The sequence below is a fragment of the Eriocheir sinensis genome, chromosome 57 (assembly GCF_024679095.1).
Source record: "Eriocheir sinensis breed Jianghai 21 chromosome 57, ASM2467909v1, whole genome shotgun sequence".
Classification (NCBI taxonomy): Eukaryota; Metazoa; Arthropoda; class Malacostraca; order Decapoda; family Varunidae; genus Eriocheir; species Eriocheir sinensis.
This window is the reverse complement of record NC_066565.1, coordinates 7,485,641-7,502,792: the sequence shown is the minus strand read 5'-3', so window position 1 is coordinate 7,502,792 and position 17,152 is coordinate 7,485,641. Positions and strand designations below refer to the sequence as shown.

The 17,152-nt window shown below is 44.9% G+C and overlaps 1 long non-coding RNA gene across 1 annotated transcript; it reads left to right on the top strand.

Annotated features, from left to right (window-relative positions):
* Positions 1-358: 358 nt before the first annotated feature.
* LOC126984770 (uncharacterized) lies at positions 359-16,483 on the top strand. Its single transcript, XR_007737668.1, has 2 exons — positions 359-702; positions 16,356-16,483. It is a non-coding gene; the product is annotated as an uncharacterized LOC126984770 (long non-coding RNA).
* Positions 16,484-17,152: the final 669 nt, after the last annotated feature.

Below are 17,152 nucleotides of genomic sequence, written 5' to 3'. Positions count from 1 at the left end.
TAGTAATAACATAGTGTATTTGGTCTTACCAGCCGCTAAGCTAAAAATGTACACATTATAAACACATTGTAAAGAACAGTAGGTAGGGGTTCAGGGATCTAACACATCAGTGGGAGGTTGGAATGATAGTGGTGGGAGGGTTGAGTGCAGTGTGGTGGTGCCGGGGAGGGGGAGGACATCCTCTTCCAGATGGTGGCAAGGTGTTAGTCCCAAGGTGTGACATTCATGTAGGTGTGAAAGAGGGGTGACGATATGATTGAGCACATGCTACTTGAGTGATGTATGTATATAAGAGAAAAGGGATTATGGTAACAGTTGTGACTGAATGGAATAGGATGTTGGAGAGGGATGTAAAAGGTTAAATGCATGCAATATTATTTCAGCTGAGGTCATTTTCAAAGACAATTGTTGTCATTCAGTAGATCATGTCATTCTTAATCATCAGAAATCATTTTCAAGACTCAATTCTGACCTGTCACATTGCGCAGATCTTGTCATTCTTAGTCAGTTGAGGTCATCTTGAAGCCAACAATTCTTGTTTCATAGCTCAATTCTTGTCATTTTCCCTCTTTTTGTTCCTCAGATATATTTTTCAAATTAATATCATATTTATTTCCATTTATTTCATTTTGGGAGCAGGCATTAAGGCCAGGTTATGTTAGGTTACCTTATATTTAGTTTAATTAGGTCAGATGAGGTTAGGTTACATTTAATTTGATTAGGGTAGTTAGTTTTAATTGTGTTCAATGAATGTGTAATATGCTTTAGTTATATAATGTGTACTCACCATTGCCAATGGAGCTTGGGAATAATAACACATGACTTAGTCATTCACTTTTTTTTATTGGATTAACCTGCAGTTTGAGTATTACAGCTTGATGTAGCACGTAACAGCTGATACAGGAAGGTAGTTGGTGTGGAAGAGAAATGGCTACTAACTCTGCCCTGTGCACAGGGGGTGATAAGTGGTGCCACAAAGAGATGCTCAGGGCTGAGAAATGTAAATCAAGTAGTGGTGCGTTACAGGTGCCCAGTTTGTGAAAGACGGGACAGGAAACGGAGGAAATAGGTAACTGGAACTGTGTGGCAAAGCAGAAGGGAGGAAAGGACCTGCAGAAGCCACTGCCTCAACAGACTATTGGAAATGGTTTGACTATAGTAAGTCTGCTGGTCAACAGAAAAATATTCGTAATGTCGTGCCTGGCATGGGCATTCCTTAATAATGTTGGTTAATTATACCTCAAAGTAGAATTAATTGTTGATCACTTAAACCAGAGAGTAAAATTAGTAGTTCATTTACCAAGTCTAATAAGGCACCGTTATCGCACACAGGGTTATCATCTGCCAAATAATATGGGTAGCGTGACTTTAACACTATTACTTAAGGTAAATATATTTGTTTAGAGATTCTGATGATGAACTAAGGGTCAAGGGACAGGATTCAGCCATACAAGACTAAATTGTCGCTCATAACACTTAGAACTTAGTCTAATTATAAACTAACATGTAAACACAAGAAACAAGTAGCACCAACACACGAAGAAAACCTATTGTTATGCCGGACGTGTTACTTGGGTTCCGTGTCGCCGTCAGGAGACTCCGTGGGAGGGAGATATGGAAACACCTTGCACAGCTTCTGTAGTTTAATATTCTTCCTTAGTTGTACAATTCACTCTTGACTCTTCACTGACCACTAGCTTACTACTATGACTGGGACTAACTCCTCTCGCCCTCTTCTCCTATATATACCGAACAGTACAGTCTAGAACGTTACAGTATATATTAGATTATACAAGAACATGTAGCAAAAATATGTGCGAGTTGGCAACACTTCCCTCCTGGCGCCTGGCCGCGGGGCGCGGGCGGGGCCTTGCTCCCCGCCCTCTACTGCTCCTCCTGGAGCCTTCCGAGTCCCATAGACCCAGGGAAGCTTCCAGCACAACACTATCAAGTGTTCCCACTAATATGTGGTAAAAACCTGCTCACTCGGTCTTAACACCACTCATGAACTTAATTAAGCCTTGACTACAACTAGTGAGTGTTTGCGCTCCACCGTGGTTACCCCTGAGAATGACACACACCATTTGTCCTTTCCCATCTTTCCTTCTCCACACACAACCCCAGGGCATGCTGGCTTGGGCCCGACTGCAGTCAGCCAGCCTACCATCAGACAGACTTAATTACTTCGACATCTCTGTCTGGGGCGATACCTCGTATAGGAGTCCTTAAATATAATATTATAGCCTAGGTATATTGAACACTTCTATGTATGTGAGGCCAGTTATGCTATTCGAAGCAACAAGTTGAAGAGGATGACATGGAGCCAAGAGTGCAGAATGCTGAGATACATGGGCCATGTGAGATGGACAAGTAGGGTATCAAACTAGGTGATAAGAATGTGTGGTGTGGAGGTGGTGCCCCTCTTGAAGATCTGTTAGGCAGCATGTTGGTAACCCTCCGTCACTTGTCAATGGTTGAAAACTCTCAACGTCTTGCAGTGGGAGTCAAGTCCTCTGGATCACCACGTTGTTTTGTTCTTATGCCTCCGACTGTGAGTTGTGCACATTTACATTTGAAAGTAATCTATTACTAACTGCAAGGTCTACATATATGCCTACCTATACTCAGGAAAAGAAGTTTCTAATAATTTCCTGCCTGACAACTTGACCAGGAATCTGTCTGTTGTTTCTCACAGGCTGAACTGGTACTTCTTCTGCAGCGATCCACTCAGTAGTTGTACAGGAGCATACAAGAAGTCGCAATCTTCATAGTCTTCTTGGGGTCATACTGCAAACTTCCTCCTGACTTATGTAGGCACCTGCACCTTGACTTGAGGATCCCAAAGGTCCGTTCGACAACGCATCTTGTCCTGTGAGGACTTGTATCGTTCCTCCCCAGGTGTTGTCGGGCTTTTTTTTTTTTTTTTTTACAACAGAGGAGGCAGCTCAAGGGCACAAAAAAAGAAAACAATAATAAAAAGCCCGCTACTCGCTGCTCCCAAAAATAATTAAAAGACGTGGCCGAAAGAAAGATCAATTTCGGGAGAGATGTCCTGATACCCTCCTCTTGAAAGAGTTCAAGTCGTAGGCAGGAGGAAATACAGATGAAGGAAGGTTGTTCCAGACTTTACCAGCGTGAGGGATGACAGAGTGAAGATGCTGGTTAACTCTTGCATAAGGGGTTTGGACAGTGTAGGGATGAGCATGAACAGAAAGTCGTGTGCAGCGTGGCCGCGGGAGGGGGGGAGGCATGCAGTTAGCAAGTTCAGAAGAGCAGTCAGCGTGGAAATATCGATAGAAGATAGAAAGAGAAGCAACATCGCGGCGGAATTTAAGAGGTAGAAGGCTATCAGTAGGAGGAAGAGAGCTGATGAGACGAAGAGCCTTAGGAACAGAGAGAGGGATAGAATCGAAAGAGGGCAAAATGGGTACTTCCAAAACTTTATTTGACAACAAAAATAACGTTACTGGAAACGCTGTGCCGAATGGCACACGGGGCACTCATACCAGAGAAGTGAGAAGGAGCAGAGGACTGTGATACCCTCTCCTCAACAGGGCACCCGACGCACTAATACATGCCCGTGAATGAGTTGAAAAATTCGGCCAAGGTTAACCACAGTGAGCGCGAGTTTCAAAAACCCCTTAATTTTTGTGCCAAACGGCAAACGGTTTCCATTCTAGGGTTAAGCAGTATAGGATATACGTTGTCAGGTCCGGGGCTTGTATTTGTTTTAAGGGACTGGAGAGCTTTAAGGACTTCATCGGTAGTTATTACAAAGTTAGGCAATGCCTGCTCAAGAGGAGGAGAATCTTCCTCCAAGAGAGCGACCCGCTGAGGGCCACTCCATGTATTATTCCTCCAAGGATAAAACTAAGCGTAAGGAAAAGAAAATACAAGAAATAAAAGACCATAAATAAAATGCATAAAAAGACAACAACCTAGGGCATAAAAAGTCTCCAATTAGAAAGAAAGAAGAAAAAATAGGAAAATAGGCAAATCGGAAAATAGGAAAACCTGAATATAGTGTGAAGAAGAAAAAGAAGCAGATCAGATCAAAAGAAGAAGAAAATACGGAAATAAAAGAAAAATGGGAAAAAATATGTACTAAATCAGAAGAGGAAAACAGGAAAATCTGAATCTAGGTACACAGAAAAAATAAAGAATCAAGAAGGACCTAAGAAGATGTACAAAGAGGAGATTTGATTGATTGATAGTTTATTGTTGCAGATAAACAAGAGGAGAAGGGAAAAGAAGAAAACGGAGAAATAAAAAAAAATGGGAAAATAGGTCAATCGGAAAGGATAAAATAGGAAAGTCTGAATATAGGGAGACAGAAAAGTGAAACAATCAAGAAGGACCCAAGAAGCTATAAAGGAAGGAGAAGAAGAAGAGGAGGAGGAAGCAAACAAGTCCCCTGTGATATCAAGATCAAGGTCGAGGTCCGCCGCGTGCCCTGATTCCCTGAAGTGCCCGGCAGTGTTTCTCGTGGAGGAGGAGGAGCCCCTCGGCGTGCAGGCCCCCAGGGTGAGTGTGCGGGTGGTGGAGGGCCAGGGTGTGGACGGGCTACACTTGGGACAGGAAGGAGGGGAGGGCCAGGGTGTGGACGGGCTACACTTGGGACAGGAAGGAGGGGAGGGCCAGGGTGTGGACGGGCTACACTTGGGACAGGAAGGAGGGGAGGGCCAGGGTGTGGACGGGCTACACTTGGGACAGGAAGGAGGGGAGGGCCAGGGTGTGGACGGGCTACACTTGGGACAGGAAGGAGGGAGGGCCAGGGTGTGGACGGGCTACACTTGGGACAGGAAGGAGGGAGGGCCAGGGTGTGGACAGGCTACACTTGGGACAGGAAGGAGGGAGGCCAGGGTGTGGACAGGCTACACTTGGGACAGGAAGGAGGGAGGGCCAGGGTGTGGACAGGCTACACTTGGGACAGGAAGGAGGGAGGGCCAGGGTGTGGACAGGCTACACTTGGGACAGGAAGGAGGGAGGGCCAGGGTGTGGACGGGCTACACTTGGGACAGGAAGGAGGGGAGGGCCCGGGTGTGGACGGGCTACACTAGGGACAGTAAGGAGGGAGGGCCAGGGTGTGGACGGGCTACACCTGGGACAGGAAGGAGGGAGGGCCAGGGTGTGGACAGGCTACACTTGGGGCAGGAAGGAGGCGAGGGGAGGGCCAGGGTGTGGACAAGCTGAACTTGGGACAGGAAGGCGCGTGGAGGACCAGGGTGTGGACGGGCTGAAATTGGGACAGGAAGGAGGGGAGGGCCAGGGTGTGGACGGGCTCTCATTGGGACAGGAAGGAGCGAGGGCCAGGGTGTGGACAGGGTACACCTGGGACAGGAAGGAGGGAGGGCCAGGGTGTGGATGGGTACACTTGGGACAGGAAGGAGGGGAGGGCCAGGGTGTGTTCGGGCTGTAATTGGGACAGGAAGGGGGGGAGGGCCACGGTGTGGACGGGCTACACTTGGGACAGGAAGGAGGGGAGGGCCAGGGTGTGGACGGGCTACACTTGGGACAGGAAGGAGGGGAGGGCCAGGGTGTGGACGGGCTACACTTGGGACAGGAAGGAGGGGAGGGCCAGCGTGTGGACGGGCTACACTTGGGACAGGAAGGTTCAGGTAGATAGCGGAAGTCCTGCCTTTGGATCGGCACTTCCTGATGTGATCTTGTTACTGTGGTCTTGTGGTCTTTTTTTAGAACATGCATCTTTAAGAGGGGGGGTCATTAGCAGGTCATAAAGTTCGGTTGGAGTAGTTTAAATATGATCCCCCACAAAAATACCCCGAGTTCACGCAGATCCCCGAAGATCGTTGGGGGAAGGGAATTAATTCGACTTCTTTACTTCTAAGTACAGTAAAACCCCGATTATCCGAAAGCGGATTATCCGAAAAACCGGATTATCCGAAATTGATCTGGATAATGCAATTAAATTTTTTTTTCTATACTAAAACGTTATAAAACATCAAAAATAAATAAAAGTAACTACATATGTACTATATTAACACATTTAAAATTGATAAGAACAGTTAAAATGAATATGCTTTCTAATACGTATTGCCGAAATAGCTTGTAACGAATAGATCAATGTAATAGACAAAAAACATTAAACAAACTCTCAACAACACCACGTCCGCACCTTCGCCCCAGCAAGGACGTAGGTGCGGCGAACGAACAAACTACTGCACGACTACTCACACCGTACTCTCAAGACAACGACACAAACACGACTCCCCTCTCCACTCCATGCCACATTCCCCTTCCAACATACGAGTTGCGCGATAATATGAGTCATCATACTGTGTCTCCACCTGCACGATGCATCAAGGTCACACTTGCAAGCTTGCACAACCATTCACAATCGCACTCTGCAACATTCACAATTCAGATCTGCAACGCTCACAAGTATCAACATACACTGGTCCAGACAAGGAGACACACAGACAAACATACAATAAAACATTTACATCACATGTTTTAAGTGTACTACTTTGTTTAGCGTAGCGTGTTTGTTTGGTTTCATTGTTTACATCGTCAGTCGGCGGCAGTCGCGTCACACACTTCACACTGGGCAGTCGCATCGCGTTCTACCTGTGCTTCGACCTCACTTCTTTCTACATCACCATGCCGAAAGAAACCGGGAAAAGGAAGAAAGTCGTCCTTACCATACAGCAGAACACAATGCCGACGATCAAACTGGCGGCGATCAAAATGGCGGCCATAAATCCGGATTATCCGAAAAATCGGCTTATCCGAAAGAGGCTTCCCCCCTTCCATTTCGAATAATCGGGGTTTTACTGTACTTTTTTTTTTACTATGATATATGGAGGCGTATTATCGTATTCTGGAGGTGCGGAATCAATATCCACAATCACCTTGTATACGTACTGGGAATACGAGCCCGTGAAGCAGATTCAAAATCCGGTCAGTAAGGATTCACGTGTTCGAACAGCTCGGGCAAGAGGTTCGAGAGCCTGCACTTCCTGCACAAGCCGCAGTAGTGTTAAAGGCGTGGTGTTGGATGGATCCCAGCTAGCCGGTGGTTTTACTTGTGTCAGTGATAAACAATGAAGATACACTGTGTTTGGTGCCACGGACTCTACTTGGAGGACAGAAACCTTGCGATGAGGTGACAACCTACTAATGAGAGGGCATGAGTGTGGTGGAGGCGGTTTATGTGAGCACAGATGGCCGCCGGTGCCACGCCAGATGGTGAGGTGAGCATCGTTTGGTGGGTTCACGACGCTTGTCTCCCAAAGCAAGCTTGGGGATCCACTGAGTGCATGGTTTTCATATGGGAAACACTAAATTCATCGCAAACGCTTATTTTAGTGGTGGTGGGAGGAAAAATTCCCTAAATTTAGGGAATTTCCCTAGATCTAGGGATTTTTTATCGCCCCCCCACTAAAAAATACGCGAATGAGACGGATTTCGTGTCCCCACCTGAAACCCCACATTCCCACCAGGTCCCCAGGCTTGTATGGGGGAGGGGGAGTATGGGCAAACACTTGAATTTTCCCCGGGAAGGTGGGGAGGGCCAGGGTGTGGATGGGCTACACTTGGGACAGGAAGGAGGGGAGGGCCAGGGTGTGGACGGGCTACACTTGGGACAGGAAGGAGGGGAGGGCCAGGGTGTGGATGGGCTACACTTGGGACAGCAAGGAGGGCTGAGGCCAGGGTGTGGACGGGCTACACTTGGGACAGGAAGGAGGCGAGGGAGGGCCAGGGTGTGGACAAGCTGAACTTGGGACAGGAAGGCGTGGAGGACCAGGGTGTGGACGGGCTGTACTGGGACAGGAAGGAGGGGAGGGCCAGGGTGTGGACGGGCTGTAATTGGGACAGGAAGGAGCGAGGGCCAGGGTGTGGACGGGTACACCTGGGACAGGAAGGAGGGGAGGGCCAGGGTGTGGATGGGTAAACTTGGGACAGGAAGGAGGGGAGGGCCAGGGTGTGTTCGGGCTGTAATTGGGACAGGAAGGCGGGGAGGGCCAGGGTGTGGACGGGCTACACTTGGGACAGGAAGGAGCGGAGGTCCAGGGTGTGGACGGGCTGTACTTGGGACAGGAAGGAGGGGAGGGCCAGGGTGCGGACGGGTACACTTGGGACAGGAAGGAGCGGAGGGCCAGGTGTGGACGGTCACGTGTGTAGGGTTGCCACCCTGACCTCAGGAAAATACCAACATCTTACTCCAATACGGAACTAACTGTAATTTAAGTTACGGGTCTTGTCTTGTTGCAGTGTAGGTGATGTTCACTTTGGGCGACTTGGGAGTCCCCGCCCCAACACTATGCCTACTCCTAGGGCGCTTTCACTTTATTTGTTTTGATCGTTACCAATGGTGGTGATCAACGCATAGTTTTCCACGTGAAACTGGCCTATGGGGTAGTGGTAGAGGAGGTGAGAGGTGTTGAGAGTGTGGTAAGGAGCGGGGCTGGGCTCACCCCGCACCCGCCACTACCCCATAGGCCAGTTTTACGTGGAAATACTATAGCGGCAATTTGTAACGATAAAAACAAACAAAATGACTGTGAAAGCGGCCCCTAATGTGCCTCAGCTGGTCAGGGAGGGAGCTACTCTGCCCCCTTAGAGTAGTCGTGTAGGACAGGTGGCTCATCAGGGATCCCCTGCAGAAACAGGTCAAATTTTCTCCTGAAGGTCTCCATGCTGCAGTTTGAGGTGTCCTTGATATCCCTAGGCAGGCAGTTGAATAGTCTTGGTCCCTCGTTGGTAAAGCTGGCAGCATATATGGACCTAAGACATTGACTGACTGTTTCAATGGATGTCCTGGGGCAGGTGCGGCCAAATTGGGGGGGTGTCTGGCGTGTTATCCCTCCTTCAGTTTGTGGTGATGGGTTAGGCACTTGCTTCTTCAGTGTTAATTATGTAGTACTATCTCTTCGTCTTTGGAGGGAGTAGAGTTGCCAGGTCTTGAGCCTGTCCCAGTAACTCAGATTTACATTGAGTTCAGCTTCCTTGTGAAGACCCTTTGTGTCTGTTCCAGTCGCTTAATATTGTACATTTTGTGTGGGGACCACAGATGGCACAGGTATTCCATTTTCGACAACACCAGGGACTTACAGAGCGGGAGGAGGTGTTCGGGTTCCCTCGTCTTGAAGGTGCAGAGTATCCATCCTGTCATCCTGCTGGCCGTCCTTGTGATGTCAATGTGCTCAGTGGGTGAAAAGTCATTACTAACTAGTACCCCCAGGTCATGTACGGAGCTCTTCTCTGCAATTTCTTGACCTTTCACCTGGTACTGTGATCTTGAGGTGGCCATTTTCCCATATCTTATTAATTCAAATTTATTTTTATTCAAAGACATGTTGTTGTCCTAACCTAACCTAACCCAGCCCTAAAATTTCTGTGGCCTGTCATGACTGACAGCCGCTGCCCACTGCTGGTGGAGGAAGGGGGAGGGACATTGCGTCGCCTTCTTTACACATACGTATTTTAAGACAACCCATAACAAATACATCATTTTTCTGTTGGTATCCAAGGCGGTGGCTGAGTGGTTAGCGTGCCGGTCCAGTATTCACTGCGTCGTGGATGATTTGGGTTCGAATCCGCTACCACCTGGGATTTTCAGTCACCGCCGAGTGGCCCAAGACCACCCACATGCTGTCCTGAAGACCACCCATCAACGTGGACTCTACAGGAACTGTCAAAGGGAAATCAAGAATGAGCTTCCAGGCGCAGCATGAGCCAAGAATAGACGGCGCCAGTATAAACACTTGCCTGCACCACGTCGGGCTTGGGCCAACCACCACTGTTCCTATGGCTATTTATTACCCACAAAAAATGGAAATGTGTACATTTCAGGATAAATAAAAGTACGATGAAAGAGAAGGTTTTTGCCTTAGGCCAGTATTTATGTTATGACTACAGTACCCTCTCGAGTTTCATGCTCGCTTCATTCCGAAGGTGTAGCGCTAAACTCGAGGGTCGCGAAACTCAAGGTATTGAAAACACTGAAAAAGCGCTTATTTCTTCCGACCCGTGGAGATTTAAAAAAAAATTTTTTATGTGGCTTTTGGCGCCGGTAAACTATCCATCTGAGCCTAATGGTCGGCCCCGAGCCTGTCATGGCGCAGGCAACTGTTTATAGTGGTGCCATTATAATTGGGTCATGCTGCCCCCCGGAGCTCACTTTTTTTCCTCCTGTACTCCCTTGTTATCTCAAAATACGTACCTTGGAAAAAGAAAGAAAACAGAAAGAGAGGACAGGTCATTTTAAAGCCACAGATGAAGCCGTACGATTGGCTGAGCTCTGAAAACATGCTTGTGATTCGCTGGGAGTCTAATGACGTCATCGCCGGCGCTCACCCAATCAGCGGCCTCACTGCCTTATTAACCCGTAGGCTTCGGCTATGGGAAAGCTGAGAAGTGCCCGAGAAACGACAAAATAACTCTGTATTTTGAGACTAAGAAAAGAGCATGGAACGTACATCAGAGTACTCCTCTCATAACCATAAAACCGTTACAAATATTTACTTTTACTCAAACTCCATTCTTTTTGGGTGATGTCTGTTACAAAATAAAGAGTCTCGTGATGCGTGGCAGCTAGCCGAGAGTCGCTTGTTGTGTACTACAGAGAATTTGCCAAGCGATCACTGTATGGATAGCTAATTCTGTATGCCACGACCTTACAGCACCACCTATGACAAAAAAGCCCACCTCAAGATCACCCACCCACCACATTGACCTAGGGCATTCATGGTGGGTTGCACTATGCCATCACCGCCTACAATTAGCTCGAATTAGGCGTTTTATGGCGAGCCCTTTTTAGGGTCCACCGTACCACAGCCACGACTCGTGAAAGCCTAAAAAAGGGTCTGCCCACGTTTTTGGGTTAAGGAGTGCGCCCGGGGTCCCTCCTGGGCACACAGTATGCCCTATGGCTTTGAAATTTTAGTATGTTGTTTGTTGGTATAAGTGTATGACATTCTGTGAATTTTGTGAAATTTTGCAGAATGTGTAGAGGAGACTCAAACAAAGCATAAAATCTTATTTTTGTTTCACAGACTTTAGTTGAAAAAAATATACCATAGAAACTTTGTGTATAGATCTACATTTCTCATTTTGTAATTTTTTTCATTTTTTGTTCTGGCTTAAAAAAATTGAAATTCATTTTCACTAATAATTTTCTCCACTTTTTCCGTTTTCTTTTTACATTTAAAAAAATGTACAAAATGAGAAAAATTGCCGTTTAGTTGTAGATTATATTGATACCTTACAAAAGACTGTCAGACGTTTTGTCGATTTTGTGAAATTTTTTTTGTGTAAAAAACAAATTTAAGATTTTGGCTCCTTAAGATTTTTTTTTCCATTTCATGTGTCTTGCCATTTGTATTCATTTGATTGTCATGAAATGTTCACATATGATTGTTTATACCTTGTTCACTTACTGGGCCGCCAGTGTGCTGAGCAGATGTTTCACTTGTTGCATATTGGTACATCTGTGGCCCGAATAGCCCTTTCTATAAACTTTTACAAACATGAGTATATAAACAATTTGTGGGTAAATTTGTATTTATTATGACTGCAGATGTGTTGCAATGGTACCAGGTAATAAGTTCAAAATGATAAGGTAATAAATATATAGCTATGTAAAGGCATCCAAAATACATTTAAAGTTTGGTGACATTTTGCTTCCAAATATAAGCATTTCATTATGTAACAGTAATCAACTGTAGAGGCAAATGCCCCTCATATCAAACGTAAAAAAAAAAAAATAAATAAATAAAATCCTAATACATGAAAATCTTGCTTTCATAACAAAAAAATAATGCTCCAGATCACTACTTACTAGTACTTGGAATATTAGATTATCCCAATGGTTGATTTATTATAGTGTATTTTACTGAACTGTAGAGGGAAATACCACTCCGCAAATAACGTAAAAAAAAAAAATTCCTGATAAATTAAAATTTTGTTCATAACAGAGAAGAAAATAATGTTCCCCATCCTGCTCTTCATCTGTTTCTAACTCGTCACTTTCCTCGGAGAGCTCATCATCTGGGTCATCTGAATTGACAAAAAACCTGAATCATCTGAATCACCAGATGAGGTATCCGATCGCCCTCCTTAAAAGACGGTCGGGTTCATTTATGTTGAAAAGGAGGGGAAAAAAACATTATTAATAGTTTTTTTATGTACAGCTCATCAAAATGTAAGATATTGTATCGACACAAACTCGTATAATAATCATAAAAACTAAACCAAATAGCAGAACAAGACTATATCGTCAGTGCGTCGCGAACTGGTACATATATGCGCCAACCCATGCCTGGTACATTGGTGCACCAATACGCGGCAGAGGGAAAAAATATTAGTGGTCCACGATTTGGTATATATTTGTACCGTGGATTTTTACACTATACTACAGGCTATCCTCTCTTAATGGTACATAACTCCTCTCTCTGCAAAAGTCCAACGGACACTGGCGTGGTGGGCGCCGTGAAAGTTCCGCGGAGCAGGCAAGAGCGCTGAGTTGCCAAACGCGATTAATGTGTTAACAGGCCTTAAAACTATCAAGCTTGCAACTTTGGTCGCTGGATATTGTCCATTTACGTGTAGTTCTGTCTTAGTATTGTTACGAATATCGCTTCAGATTTATTTAGGTTAGTTCAAAAGACATATTTATCAATGAATATATTATTGCATTAGCTTATTATCAGTACACGCACTATTTGCCTGACCCGGTGGCCTGTGGCTTGCCTTCGGTGCACCCACCACCACCCTGATCCCTCCCACCAACTTCAGTTTCCCCGTCCTAGGGCTCAACGCATTCAGGCTAAAAATCGGGCAAACAGAGTACTAGTTTTCATCTCAAGGAGCGTGAGCAATAGGAGCGCTGAAGTCGTCCTCAAACTTTACTTAGCACTAGTTAGACCTCATCTCGATTATGCAGTTCAGTTCTGGTCCCCCTATTATAGAATGGATATCAAGATGTTAGAATCTGTACGGAGGAGGATGACAAAGATGATTCAGGGGGTGAGAAACTTGCCTTATGGAGACAGGCTGAAGCAGTTAAATCTACACTCTCTAGAAAGGCGAAGGTTGCGAGGAGACTTGATCGAAGTTTATAAATGGATTAAGGGATTTAATAAAGGGGATGTCAATAAAATTTTGAGTGTGAAAGAGCCAGGTAGGACACGTGGCAATGGTTTTAAGTTATACAAATTCAGATTCAACAAAGACATAGGCAAGAATTGGTTCACCAATAGAGTGGTGGACGAATGGAACAGGCTTGGGAGCCATGTTGTGGGTGCCAATACCATAGATACATTCAAGAAGAGGTTAGATAAAGCCATGGATGGTGAGGTAAGGTGGGGTTGAGTGTACAGGAGCTGCCTTGTATAGGCCAACCGGCCTCTTGCAGACTCCTTATGTTCTTATGTTCTTTTTTATTTATTTATTTATTTATTTATTTTTTTTTTTTTTCAGCACATGACTTTGTGTCCCAATGTCCACCACTGGTGTTAGTGTTGAAGTGAGGCATCGAGACAGTTGCTGTGGTCAGTACTTGTTCCGTCCCTGCTGCCGCTGACTTCAGGACTCCTTGGTGCATCCCTCGCCTTGCCTGCTCAATTGGTCACTGAGTGTGGCTTTGAAGCAACCTCGCCACCTTCTCCAGCATCTCTGAGGTTCCTCAAGGCCAGCCAACTCCTCACATCCAGAGTAGTGTTGCAGTGGAGGCTGCAAGGCGGGACAGCAGCTGGAGTGGCTGGGATCAGCAGGAGCAGACTGCTACTGGTGTGAGGTTCAGGAGTGATAAAAAACACCACCAACACAACCACCACCAACAACAACAACTGCTGGCCTCTTCATCCACAAAGGGGGAAGTTTGAATTTCAGAAGTGTGAGAAGATCTGAGAATGAGAGCAAGTTTACTGACCAAAGCCAAGAGTGTGAGAAAAGACATGCAGGGAAGGATGACCTCAACAAATACACCCACACACTCTGGTGTAAGACCTCATGAAAGTCGGGAGTGTGGCAAAAGGTTTAGTAATAGGAGTAACCCCAAACATCACACCGTTACACACACTGGTGCAAGAAACCATGAGTGTGAAGTTTGTGGGAAATGTTTCAATCAGAAGGGTCACTCAACACACACACCTTACACACACACCAGTGCAAGAAATCATGAGTGTGAAGTTTGTGGGAAATGTTTCAATCATAAGGGTGCCCTCAACACACACACCCTTACACACACTGGTGCAGGAAACAATGAGTGTGAAGTTTGTGGGAAATGTTTCAATCAGAAGGGTACCCTCAAATTACACACCCTTACACACACTGGTGAAAGAAATCATGAGTGTGAAGTTTGTGGAAAATGTTTCAGTCGGAAGGATACTCTCAAATTACACCTTGTTACACACACTGGTGAAAGAAATCATGAGTGTGAAGTTTGTGGGAAATGTTTCAGTCTGAAGGGTACCTCAAGAAACACACCCTTACACACACTGGTGAAAGAAAGCATGAGTGTGAAGTCTGTGGGAAATGTTTCAGTCAGAAAGGTACCCTCAAATTACACACTCTTACACACACTGGTGCAAGAAATCATGAGTGTGAAGTTTGTGGGAAATGTTTCAGTCTGAAGGGTAACCTCAAATTACACACTCTTACACACACTGGTGAAAGAAATCATGAGTGTGAAGTTTGTGGGAAATGTTTCAGTCAGAAGGTTACCTCAAATTACACCGTGTTACACACACTGGTGAAAGAAATCATGAGTGTGAAGTTTGTGGGAAATGTTTCAGTCTGAAGGGTAACCTCAAGAAACACACCCTTACACACACTGGTGAAAGAAATCATGAGTGTGAAGTTTGTGGGAAATATTTTAGTCAGAAGAGTAACCTCAAATTACACACTCTTACACACACTGGTGAAAGAAAGCATGAGTGTGAAGTTTGTGGGAAATGTTTCATTCAGAAGAGTAACCTCAAATTACACACTCTTACACACACTGGTGAAAGAAATCATGAGTGTGAAGTTTGTGGAAAATGTTTCAGTCAGAAGGGTACCCTCAAATTACACACTCTTACACACACTGGTGAAAGAAATCATGAGTGTGAAGTTTGTGGGAAATTTTTCAGTCAGAAGGGTACCCTCAAGAAACACACCCTTACACACACTGGTGAAAGAAATCATGAGTGTGAAGTTTGTGGGAAATGTTTCATTCGGAAGGATAACCTCAAATTTCACCTTGTTACACACACTGATGCAAGAAGTCATGAGTGTGAAGTTTGTGGGAAAAGGTTCAAACTGAAGAGTATATTGGACAGGCACGTCTTCAGACACTCTGGTCATAAAGGGTTCAAGTGCGATGTTTGTGGGAAACGTTTCATGACTAAGGGTGAGATTGTCAGGCACATGAAGGTCCACTTCTCCTGAGGTGCTGTGCTGATTCAGTTCTGCTGTGTGTGTGAGTGCAAGTGTTTGTTGTGGTGGTGTTACAGGGCTGTGTGTAGCACAGAGAACAGAAAATATTCATCTATTGGAACAAATGGAGACTGTGACGGCATGATCTGTTATTCACTTTCCACCCCAGGCTTCATGTGGTTGGTGGGTCCTGTGAAAGGTCTGATCTTTTTGGTGACTGTGCTGGGCTGGCTGTTGTGGCCTGGGCTTATTGGTCAAGTGTGTGTGTTAATAGTAATAACATAGTGTATTTGGTCTTACCAGCCGCTAAGCTAAAATGTACACATTATAAACACATTGTAAAGAACAGTAGGTAGGGTTCAGGGATCTAACACATCAGTGGGAGGTTGGAATGATAGTGGTGGGAGGGTTGAGTGCAGTGTGGTGGTGCCGGGGAGGGGGAGGACATCCTCTTCCAGATGGTGGCAAGGTGTTAGTCCCAAGGTGTGACATTCATGTAGGTGTGAAAGAGGGGTGACGATATGATTGAGCACATGCTACTTGAGTGATGTATGTATATAAGAGAGAAAAGGGGATTATGGTAACAGTTGTGACTGAATGGAATAGGATGTTGAGAGGGATGTAAAAAGATTAAATGCATGCAATATTATTTCAGCTGAGGTCATTTTCAAAGACAATTGTTGTCATTCAGTAGATCATGTCATTCTTAATCATCAGAAATCATTTTCAAGACTCAATTCTGACCTGTCACATTGCGTAGATCTTGTCATTCTTAGTCAGTTGAGGTCATCTTGAAGCCAACAATTCTTGTTTCATAGTTTAATTCTTGTCATTTTCCCTCTTTTTGTTCCTCAGATATATTTTTCAAATTAATATCATGTTTATTTCCATTTATTTCATTTTGGGAGCAGGCATTAAGGCCAGGTTATGTTAGGTTACCTTATATTTAGTTTAATTAGGTCAGATGAGGTTAGGTTACATTTAATTTGATTAGGGTAGTTAGTTTTAATTGTGTTCAATGAATGTGTAATATGCTTCAGTTATATAATGTGTACTCGCCATTGCCAATGGAGCTTGGGAATAATAACACATGACTTAGTCATTCACTTTTTTTTATTGGATTAACCTGCAGTTTGAGTATTACAGCTTGATGTAGCACGTAACAGCTGATACAGCACAACAAATAAGTAATTACTGAGAAATCATCTATACAAGAAGGTAGTTGGTGTGGAAGAGAAATGGCTACTAACTCTGCCCTGTGCACAGGGGGTGATAAGTGGTGCCACAAAGAGATGCTCAGGGCTGAGAAATGTAAATCAAGTAGTGGTGCGTTACAGGTGCCCAGTTTGTGAAAGACGGGACAGGAAACGGAGGAAATAGGTAACTGGAACTGTGTGGCAAAGCAGAAGGGAGGAAAGGACCTGCAGAAGCCACTGCCTCAACAGACTATTGGAAATGGTTTGACTATAGTAAGTCTGCTGGTCAACAGAAAAATATTCGTAATGTCGTGCCTGGCATGGGCACTCCTTAATAATGTTGGTTAATTATACCTCAAAGTAGAATTAATTGTTGATCACTTAAACCAGAGAGTAAAATTAGTAGTTCATTTACCAAGTCTAATAAGGCACCGTTATCGCACACAGGATTATCATCTGCCAAATAATATGGGTAGCGTGACTTTAACACTATTACTTAAGGTAAATATATTTGTTTAGAGATTCTGATGATGAACTAAGGGTCAAGGGACAGGATTCAGCCATACAAGACTAAA